The sequence below is a fragment of the Eubalaena glacialis genome, chromosome 19 (assembly GCF_028564815.1).
Source record: "Eubalaena glacialis isolate mEubGla1 chromosome 19, mEubGla1.1.hap2.+ XY, whole genome shotgun sequence".
Taxonomy (NCBI): Eukaryota; Metazoa; Chordata; class Mammalia; order Artiodactyla; family Balaenidae; genus Eubalaena; species Eubalaena glacialis.
The window spans coordinates 57,139,316-57,149,604 of record NC_083734.1 but is presented as its reverse complement, the minus strand read 5'-3'; the positions used below and the strand labels follow the sequence as shown (position 1 = coordinate 57,149,604).

The window sequence follows — 10,289 nt, the reverse complement described above, 5'->3', positions numbered from 1 at the left end:
GACTCCCTTTCTTTTTTGACAATTTTGTGCCCATCTCCCACCCGTCTCCCCCATCAGAATCCCAGCAAAACCTGGGGTTAAGCACAGAAATTAGGAAAGGATTGGACCTTTCTCATATTTTGTTCCTGGAGCCACTTTTGCTGTGTGTCACACATACCTTGTGACATCTTGAGGAGTGAGTGAATCCCAGGGAGAGATATAAGTCCTCACAGGTTCATCAGGAGTCAGTAGGCATCAGGAGGGTTATCTGCACAGAAAAACGCAGCAGCTGATAAGCCAGGATGTGGCCAGAATTGGCCTTTCACTTTACATACCTCCAGACCGTAAAAGAAGGTCAACAACATAGGGTGAGAGCTCGGTCAGCCCTTGGTCCCCGCTGCTCAGCAAAGCCATCCTCGGCCTGTGGCACTGAACAGCTATGCCAAGAGACATTGGGCCCCAGCAAACAGGAACACCATTTGGCTTCCAGGGGAAATGACAAGGAATTAAGCAATTTGGAGCGTCCTGAAAAATAAGGGGCAGGTGCTTTGAGGGATGTGGGGTAATCTTTCCTTTCTTGGGAGCAGGCAGTAGGAGTAAACAGCCTCTGAACTACCCAAAACTCTGCCTGTGGCCTGACCCTCTGCTCCTGGGCCCTCCTGGATCAAGAACAGAAATTCTCCTTTGAATCAAGAAAAGAGAATTCTCTGAGCACCTCTAAGTGATAGCAAGTCTGTTCCTCTAAACAAATGCCTCTGGGCACTAGGGGAGCGTCAGGCTATTCTGGGGACCCTGTGTCCTCAAAGACCCATTTGAGGCCCTCATCCTGGCTTGGCCATTGACGTCTGCATGAGCAGTTACCTTCAATGGCCTCCAATGTCCCCGTCTGCGAAGGAAGGAATTGGACGGGTCGTCTGAGATTCCCCTGCCCCGAGGCACCTGTGTGTGTGTGCGTGAATATGTGTACGTGTGCACACGTGCGCGTGCATGTATGAGCACATGTGTGGTGGGTTCCTGTTTGTATGTGGGCCCATGTGTGGGAGCTGTGTTACAAGTGTGTAATGCATTGTGCGTGCTAGTGCTGTGTGTGCACATATGTAGTATGTGTGTTTTGTGTGTGTGTTGATGCAATCATCGGGTTCTCCTGGTGACAAGGAGCAAGTAGCTTGCTCGAGCTACTTCTCTAGGTCATATTGGACTAACAAACTACAATCTTTTCAGAACCCAATCTGTTCTCAGGGGGAGGAGCTCCTGTATTGAAAGGGCCAGTTTCGTTGAGTCTCTCCCACTCTGGAATAGAAGGTCCACGAGATGTCTGTTCCAAGACCCACTGGAGAATTACAAAACCAAAGTCTAAACCAGGTGGAACTGAAGAAAACCAAGGATCTAAGTCTCTCCATGGAGGAACAACAGCAAACAGCGTTCAGCCAGACTTCACCGGGACCAGAGCAGATGGGTGTCCAGAATCCAGGCACCCCTGGGCTGAAGGAGCCTCACTCTGGGCTCTGCCACCAGCATGACAGTGGCTCTGCTGTGCTCCCCTTCTCAGCTCTGCTCACTGGGGTGGCTAGATTCTTGTTTCTTTGTGAAAGTGAGGAAGAGGTGAATTTGCCACGAATCCGATGGTGTCAGCACCCCTCACTTGACCAGACCCCTATATCAAATTTTGTATTCATAATTTGGGGATCCTTTTTTTCTAAAAAAGGGCCCCCAACATTGTATAAGCCTCAGGCCTGTGATAGATGGTCCCACCCTGGATATCTACCCTTTGATCCCCTAGTTCTTCTCACAAAGAGGCAGAGTCTCTCCCCCTTCCACTTGAGTCTGGGCCAGACTTAGGATCTACTTTGCCCAAGAAAATGCAGCAAAAGTGATGCTGGGTCTCCTCTGGTGGTGCAGTGTTAAGAATCCACCTGCCAATGCAGGGGACACGGGTTCAATCCCTCATCCGTGAAGATCCCACATGCCGTGGAGCAACTAAGCCCGTGCACCACAACTACTGAGCCTGCGCTCTAGAGCCAGCGAGCCACAACTACTGAAGCCCACGCGCCTAGAGCCCATGCTCTGCAACAAGAGAAGCCACTGCGATGAGAAGCCCGTGCAGCACAATGAAGAGTAGCCCCAACTAGAGAAAGCCCGTGTGCAGCAATGAAGACCCAATGCAGCCAAAAATAAGAAAGGAAGAAAGAAAGGAAGGAAGGAAGGAAGGAAGGAAGAAAGAAAGAAAGAAAGGAAGGAAGGAAGGAAGGAAGGAAGGAAGGAAGGAAGGAAGGGAGGAAAGAAGTGATGCTGCACCATTTCCAAACCCCAACCTGCGGAGGCCTCCTGCACTTCCTCTTATTCTCATGCTCTTCTGCTTCTGCCATGAGAACATGCCAGGCTAACCAGTGGCTGAATTGAGAGACAGGTGGAACGGAGCCAGGCGGCCCTAGCCAACAGCCAGCTGACCCCCAGACATGCAAGGGAGCCCACCTGAGGCCAGAAGGACCACCCAGATTAAACTGCCACATTCACAAACTTATTGCATGCCACTGAGTTTGGGACAGTCCATTGCGGCATTATTGTGGCAATCGAAAACTAAAAGAAGACCCCACAAAATCCAGACCCGCCCTGACAGCAGCTGCCTCTCCCTCCACTCTGCAGCTTTAGCTGCCCCATGGTTTCTGTTCACTCCAATCCTCTCTGCCCTTCTGACTTTTCCTCGCAGCTCCTCAAGGATGGCCTGTCCTGCCCCTCCTGTCTCAAGACTCTCACCCTCACCTCTTCCCCGCTGTGGTTCAGATCAGAACAGCCTTTGGACCACTAGAGTCATCCGTGTTTTAGGGAATTCCCTGGTGGTCCAGTGGTTAGGACTCGGTGCTTTCACTGCTGTGGGCCGGGGTTCAATCCCTGGTCAGGGAACTAAGATCCCGCAAGAAGCGTGGCACGGGGCTTCCCTGGTGGCGCAGTGGTTGAGAATCTGCCTGCCAATGCAGGGGACACGGGTTCGAGCCCTGGTCTGGGAAGATCCCACATGCCGCGGAGCAACTAAGCCCGTGCGCCACAGCTACTGAGCCTGCGCGTCTGGAGCCTGTGCTCCGCAACAAGAGAGGCCGCAATAGTGAGAGGCCCGCGCACCGCGATGAAGAGTGGCCCCGCTTGCCGCAACTAGAGAAAGCCTTCGCACAGAAACGAAGACCCAACACAGCCAAAAATAAATAAATTAATTTAAAAAATTAAAAAAAAGAAGCGTGGCATGGCCAAAAAAAAAAAAAAAAAGGATGGTTTTAAAGCTTTGGAGAGTAGAACCAGCTCACATTTCTTTTTGGTGGAAATGCCTCCAGAGACTATGACCACAAATTCCTCTTCGTCACGTTGGACTTGCAAACTACAGTCTTTTCAGAACCTAACTTGTTCACAGGTGAAGGAGCTCCTGTATTGAAAACATCAGGTTCGTTGGGTCTCTCCCACTCTGGATTAGAAGATCTGTGAGGGCTGTATCCCCAGTGGCTAAAACCACATTTAACACTTAGTAGATTCTCAATAAAGTAATTGGTGGAAAATGAATAAACAAATGAACCATTTTTACTGCATTGTCATTCTTCCCCTAGCCATGTAACCTCTGCTAAGAAACTCTGTCTAGCACCTAGGAACCAGTCATAAACCATAATTGTTCTCAGCAACTGTCCCCAACCCTTTCGGTTCACCTTGGGCCCAACCTCACTCCATCTTTTCTACCCACTATGTGCTACGCTCCATATTTCACATAGTTACCGTATTGAACCCTCACTACAAATCTAGGGGAAAGGTGATGTTATTCCTATTTTTCAGGTAAAGAAATCAAGGCTCAGAGAGCAAGTACCTTGTCCAAGGTCACATGGCTAATAACTGGCAAACCCAGGATTCAGCCCCAGGTCTGGCTCGTATAAGCATGCCATCCTGCTTCCTGCTGGAGAGGTTGAGAAAGAAGCCAGCTGCCCTTTGATTCTGTTCAGTGCTGACAATGAAGAAGAAGTTCAGCATCAAAGAGTTAATAAAACAGAGCACCCTTGAGCTCCTTGTCTTCAGGGTATCCACTCCAAGGCTGTTTTTTTTTAAAATTTTATTGAAATATAGTTGATTTACAGTGTTGTGTTAATTTCTGCTGTACAGCAAAGTGATTCAGTTATTCATATACATATTCTTTTCCATTATGGTTTATCACAGGACTGAATATAGTTCCCTCTGCTATTCAGTAGGACCTTGTTGTTTGTCCATCCTATATATAATAGTTTGCATCTACTAATCCCAAACTCTCAATCTTTCCCTGCCCCCCACACTTGGCAACCACAAGTCTGTTCTCTATGTCTGTGAGTCTGTTTCTGTTTTGTAGATATGTTCTTTTGTGTCATGTTTTAGATTCCACATATAAGTGTTATCATATGGTATTTTTCTTTTTCTGACTTACTTCGCTTAGCGTGATAATCTCTAAGTCCATCCATGTTGCTGCAAATGGCATTATTTCATTCTTTTTAATGGCTGAGTAATATTCCATTGTGTATAGGTACCACATCTTGTTTATCCATTCATGTGTCAGTGGACATTTAGGTTGTTACCATGTCTTGGCTATTGTAAATAGTGCTGCTATGAACATAGGGGTGCATGTATCTTTTCGAATTATAGTTTTGTCTGAGTAAAGACAAAAAAACCTTCCGCAAAAGTGAAAGAATGTGTTATCGTGAACTGGAAACTGATTTAACAAAGCAAGTGACTGATAACACTGGCGTTGAACATTTTCCAGGTCTAATGCCCCTCTAGTCTGCAGTCTATGGAATGAGAAACTGAGTCTCAACCAAGCTCTTGTCCAGGAATTCAGGCAGGGGCAAAACTTCTTTTTGAGAAAAACATAGGTCTCCAGAGAGTGAGTTTACCCCCTACTAGGATCAGAAGATGAAAGGGTTCTTTGATTTTCAGAACAGAGTGTCTGTCATCTCTGCTGCCCGCTCCTCGGGTATCCAAGGTGCACAACACCTGCTGAAATTGACGAAACGGAATAGCTGCTATTCAGGCTCCCTTTGCCCAAAGAGCCTGATCCTTTTTTAAGCACATTTTAGTGTGCTAGATTTATTTGCAAAAATAAAATCAAGTATTTTTAAGCAACAGTTAGGCTAAACGTTGGCATTCTTCTTGGATTTTACCAGAGTTGTCCTAGCTCACCATGCTTCCCCAACACAGACACAGACTTTTTCAGATTACAAAAGTAATGTGTGGGACTTCCCTGGTGGTCCAGTGGTTAAGACTCCGTGCTTCCACTACAGGGGGCATGGGTTTGATCCTTGGTCAGGGAACTAAGATCCCGCATGCTGTGTGAGGCGTGGGCAAAATTAATTAATTAATTAAGTAAGTATTTTAAAAAGCTTATGCAAAACCAGCATATATACCTAAGTGAAGTACACATAGGTCATCATACAAGCAGACTTCTCTGCCCCTTCTTCTTTTGCTTAATAATATAGTTTATCCCAAACAGCACATACAGATCTTCCTCATTCTTTTATCATTCCCAATATTGCATTGCATGTACATTCTAGAGTTTATTTCACCCATACCAACTGCTTAATTATTTGCTCCTACAAATGCTACAACGAGCAGCCTTGTACACATATCTTGGTGTACTTTTGCAAGCAAAGCCATAGAATTGCTGAGTCAAAGGAATTTGCTTTTGTAGCTCTGCTATTGTCAACTGCTCTCCAAAATGCCCCAATGTAGACTCCCACCAACGATGTATGTGTTGAGTACCTGCTTCCCCAAGTCTCAGCCAATATTGACCATTATCAAAGTTTTATCGAACCTTTGTATATTATTTTGTATCAGTCAGGGTTCTCCAGAAAAACAGAACCAGTAGGAAATATATCTATAAAGAGAGATTTCATTCAAGGAGTTGGCTTATACAACCGTGGGAGTTGGCAAGTCCAAAATCTGTAGGGATGGCCAGCAGATTGGAAATTCTCAGGCAGGAGCCAATACGACAATCTTGAGGCATAATTTTTTCTTTCTCAGGGAAATCTCAGCTTTGCTCTTAAGGTCTTTCAATTAACTGGATAAGGCAAATGCAGATTATTGAAGACTTACAAGTCAACTGATTGTAGATGTTAATCACATCGAAAATATGCCTTCACAGCAATCTCTAGGTTAGTGTTTAATTGAATAACTGGGATTATAGCCTGGCCACGTTGACACATAAAACTAACCATATATACACACACATAAAATATATCTATTCATAACCTTTGTTCATTTTTCTATTGAGACTTTCCTTTGAGAGCTCTTTATATTACTCGGTGTTTTAACCCTTTGTCTGTCATACGTCTTGCCAATATTTTCCCTCTGTCTTTTCATTTTTTTTTGGTTTGTAACTGCATTTTTATTTCTTTTTTTTTTAACATCTTTATTGGAGTATAATTGCTTTACAATGGTGTGTTAGTTTCTGCTTTATAACAAAGTGAATCAGTTATACATATACATATATCCCCATATCTCTTCCCTCTTGCATCTCCCTCCCTCCCACCCTCCCTATCCCACCCCTCTAGGTGGTCACAAAGCACCGAGCTGATCTCCCTGTGCTATGTGGCTGCTTCCCACTAGCTATCTATTCTACATTTGGTAGTGTATATATGTCCCCCTCTGTCTTTTGATTTTGTTGCTGGTATCTTCTGTAGACCAGAGTATTTTTTTCTATACAATCAGATCTATTGATCTTTTTCTTTATGGCATCTAAATTTCCTGTCTTGTTAAAAAAGGTCTCTGGGGTGGGATAGGGAGGGTGGGAGGGAGACGCAAGAGGGAGGAGATATGGGGATATATGTATATGTATAGCTGATTCACTTTGTTATAAAGCAGAAATTAACACACCAATGCTAAAAAAAAAAAGAAAAAAAAAAAAGGTCGCTCAGAGCCACTGTAAGAGCCATGGTAACCACCCCATTCATCTTGGTTTCTAAATGTTCCCCTGAATCACAAAGTCACAGGAAAGCAATGTATTTAGACAGCATTAGCCCAGCTCCCATTGAGAGGCCTCTATGGAAATGTGATTTAATGTTAGGCCCTGGTTTTTAGCAAGGGTCGATACAAAAACTATAGGAAAACCTTTGCATCCTCTGCAAAATTACAAATGCCCCCTTTTTTTTTTTTTTTTTGGCTATGTTGGGTCTTCATTGCTACGTGTGAGCTTTCTCTAGTTGCGGCGAGCAGGGGCTACTCTTCGTTGCAGTGCACAGGCTTCTCATTGTGGTGGCTTCTCTTGTTGTGGAGCACAGGCTCTAGGCACGTGGGCTTCAGTAGTTGTGGCTCGAGGGCTCAGTAGTTGTGGCTCGTGGGCTCTAGCCCACAGGTGGCTGTGGCTCATGTGGGGACAAGGACACTGGCAGCAGAAGTTCTGGGAAGTACTCCTTGGTGTGAGCCCTCCCAGAGTCCGCCATTAGCCCCGCCAAAGAGCCGGGTAAGCTCCAGTGCTGGGTCACCTCAGGTGAAACAACCAACAGGGAGGGAACCCAGCCCCACCAATCAGCAGACAAGTGGATTAAAGTTTTACTGAGCTCTGCCCACCACCAGTCCCTCCCATCAGAAAGCTTGCACAAGCCTCTTAGATAACCTCATCCACCAGAGGGCAGACAGCAGAAGCAAGAAGAACTACAATTCTGTAGCCTGTGGAAGGAAAACCACATTCACAGAAAGATAGACAAGATGAAAAGGCAGAGGACTTTGTACCAGATGAAGGAACAAGATAAAACCCCAGAAAAACAACTAAATGAAGTGGAGATAGGCAACCTTCCAGAAAAAGAATTCAGAAAAATGATAGTGAAGATGATCCAGGACCTCGGAAAAAGAATGGAGGCAAAGATCGAGAAGATGCAAGAAATGTTTAACAAAGACCTAGAAGAATTAAAGAACAAACACCTAGAAGAATTAAAGAACAAACAAACAGAGATGAACAATAACTGAAATGAAAAATACACTAGAAGGAATCAATAGCAGAATAACTGAGGCAGAAGAACGGATAAGTGACTGGGAAAACAGAATGGTGGAATTCACTGCTGCAGAACAGAATAAAGAAAAAAGAATGAAAAGAAATGAAGACAAGCTGAGAGACCTCTGGGACAACCTTAACTGCAACAACATTCATATTATAGGGGTCCCAGAAGGAGAAGAGAGTGAAAAAGACCCGAGAAAATATTTGAAGAGATTATAGTCGAAATCTTCCCTAACATGGGAAAGGAAATAGCCACCCAAATCCAGGAAGCGCAGAGAGTCCCAGGCAGGATAAACCCAAGGAGAAACACGCTGAGACACATAGTAATCAAGTTGACAAAAATTAAAGACAAAGAAAAGTTATTGAAAGCAACAAGGGAAAAACGACAAATAACATACAAGGGAACTCCCATAAGGTTAACAGCTGATTTCTCAGCAGAAACACTACAAGCCGGACGGGAGTGGCATGATATATTTAAAGTGATGAAAGGGAAGAACCTACAACCAAGATTACTCTACCCAGCAAAGATCTCATTCAGATTTGATGGAGAAATCAAAAGCTTTACAGACAAGCAAAAGCTAAGAGAATTCAGCACCACCAAACCAGCTCTACAACAAATGCTAAAGGAACTTCTCTAAGTGGGAAACACAAGAGAAGAAAAGGATCTACAAAAACAAACCCGTAACAATTAAGAAAATGGTAATAGGAACATACATATCGATGATTACCTTAAACGTGAATGGATTAAATGCTCCAACCAAAAGACACAGGCTCGCTGAATGGATACAAAAACAAGACCCATATATACGCTGTCTACAAGAGACCACTTCAGACATAGGGACACATACAGACTGAAAGTGAGGGGATGGAAAATGATATTCCATGCAAATGGAAATCAAAAGAAAGCTGGAGTAGCAATACTCATATCAGATAAAATAGACTTTAAAATAAAGAATGTTACAAGAGACAAAGAAGGACACTACATAATGATCAAGGGATCAATCCAAGAAGAAGATATAACATTTATAAATATATATGCACCCAACATAGGAGCACCTCGATACATAAGGCAACTGCTAACAGCTATAAAAGAGGAAATCGACAGGAACACAATAATAGTGAGGGACTTTAACACCTCACTTACACCAATAGACATATCATCCAGACAGAAAATTAATAAGGAAATACAAGCTTTAAATGACACAATAGAACAGATAGATTTAACTGATATTTATAGGACATTCCATCCAAAAACAGCAGATTACACTTTCTTCTCAAGTGCACATGGAACATTCTCCAGGATAGATCACATCTTGGGTCACAAATCAAGCCTTGGTAAATTTAAGAAAGTTGAAATCATATCAAGCATCTTTTCCGACCACAACGCTATGAGATTAGAAATCAATTACATGGAAAAAAATGTAAAAAACACAAACACAAACACATGGAAGCTAAACAATACATTACTAAATAACCAAGAGATCACTGAAGAAATCAAAGAGGAAATCAAAAAATACCTAGAGACAAATTACAGTGAAAACGTGACGATCCAAAACCTATGGGATGCAGCAAAAGCAGTTCTCTAAGAGGGAAGTTTATAGCAATACAAGCCTACCTCAAGAAACAAGAAAAATCTCAAATAAACAATCTAACCTTACACCTAAAGGAACTAGAGAAAGAAGAACAAACAAAACCCAAAGTTAGTAGAAGGAAAGAAATCATAAAGATCAGAGCAGAAATAAATGAAATAGCAACAAAGAAAACAATAGCAAAGATCGATAAAACTAAAAGCTGGTTCTTTGAGAAGATAAACAAAATTGATAAACCTTTAGTCAGACTCATCAAGAAAAAGAGGGAGAGGACTCAAATCAATAAAATTAGAAATGAAAAAGGAGAAGTTACAATGGACATCGCAGAAATACAAAGCATCATAAGAGACTACTACAAGCAACTCTATGCCAATAAAATGGACAACCTGGAAGAAATGGACAAATTCTTAGAAAAGCACAACCTTCTGAGACTGAACCAGGAAGAAATAGAAAATATGAACAGACCAATCACAAGTAATGAAATTGAAACTGTGATTAAAAATCTTCCAACAGGGGCTTCCCTGGTGGCACAGTGGTTAAGAATCCACCTGCCAATGCAGGGGACATGGGTTTGAGCCCTTGTCCGGGAAGATCCCACATGCTGCGGAGCAACTAAGCCCGTGCCTAGACTCAATAGCCACAACTATTGAGCCTGCGCTGTAGAGTACATGAGCCACAACTACTGAAGCCTGCGCACCACAACTACTGAAGCCCGGGTGCCTAGAGCCCATGCTCTG

The 10,289-nt window shown here is 43.5% G+C and overlaps 1 protein-coding gene across 1 annotated transcript in view; it reads left to right on the top strand.

Moving 5' to 3' along the window:
• Positions 1-10,289, top strand: part of RAB37 (RAB37, member RAS oncogene family) — a 69,967-nt gene that overhangs the window by 39,531 nt on the left and 20,147 nt on the right. The gene's annotated exons all lie outside the window — the stretch shown is intronic.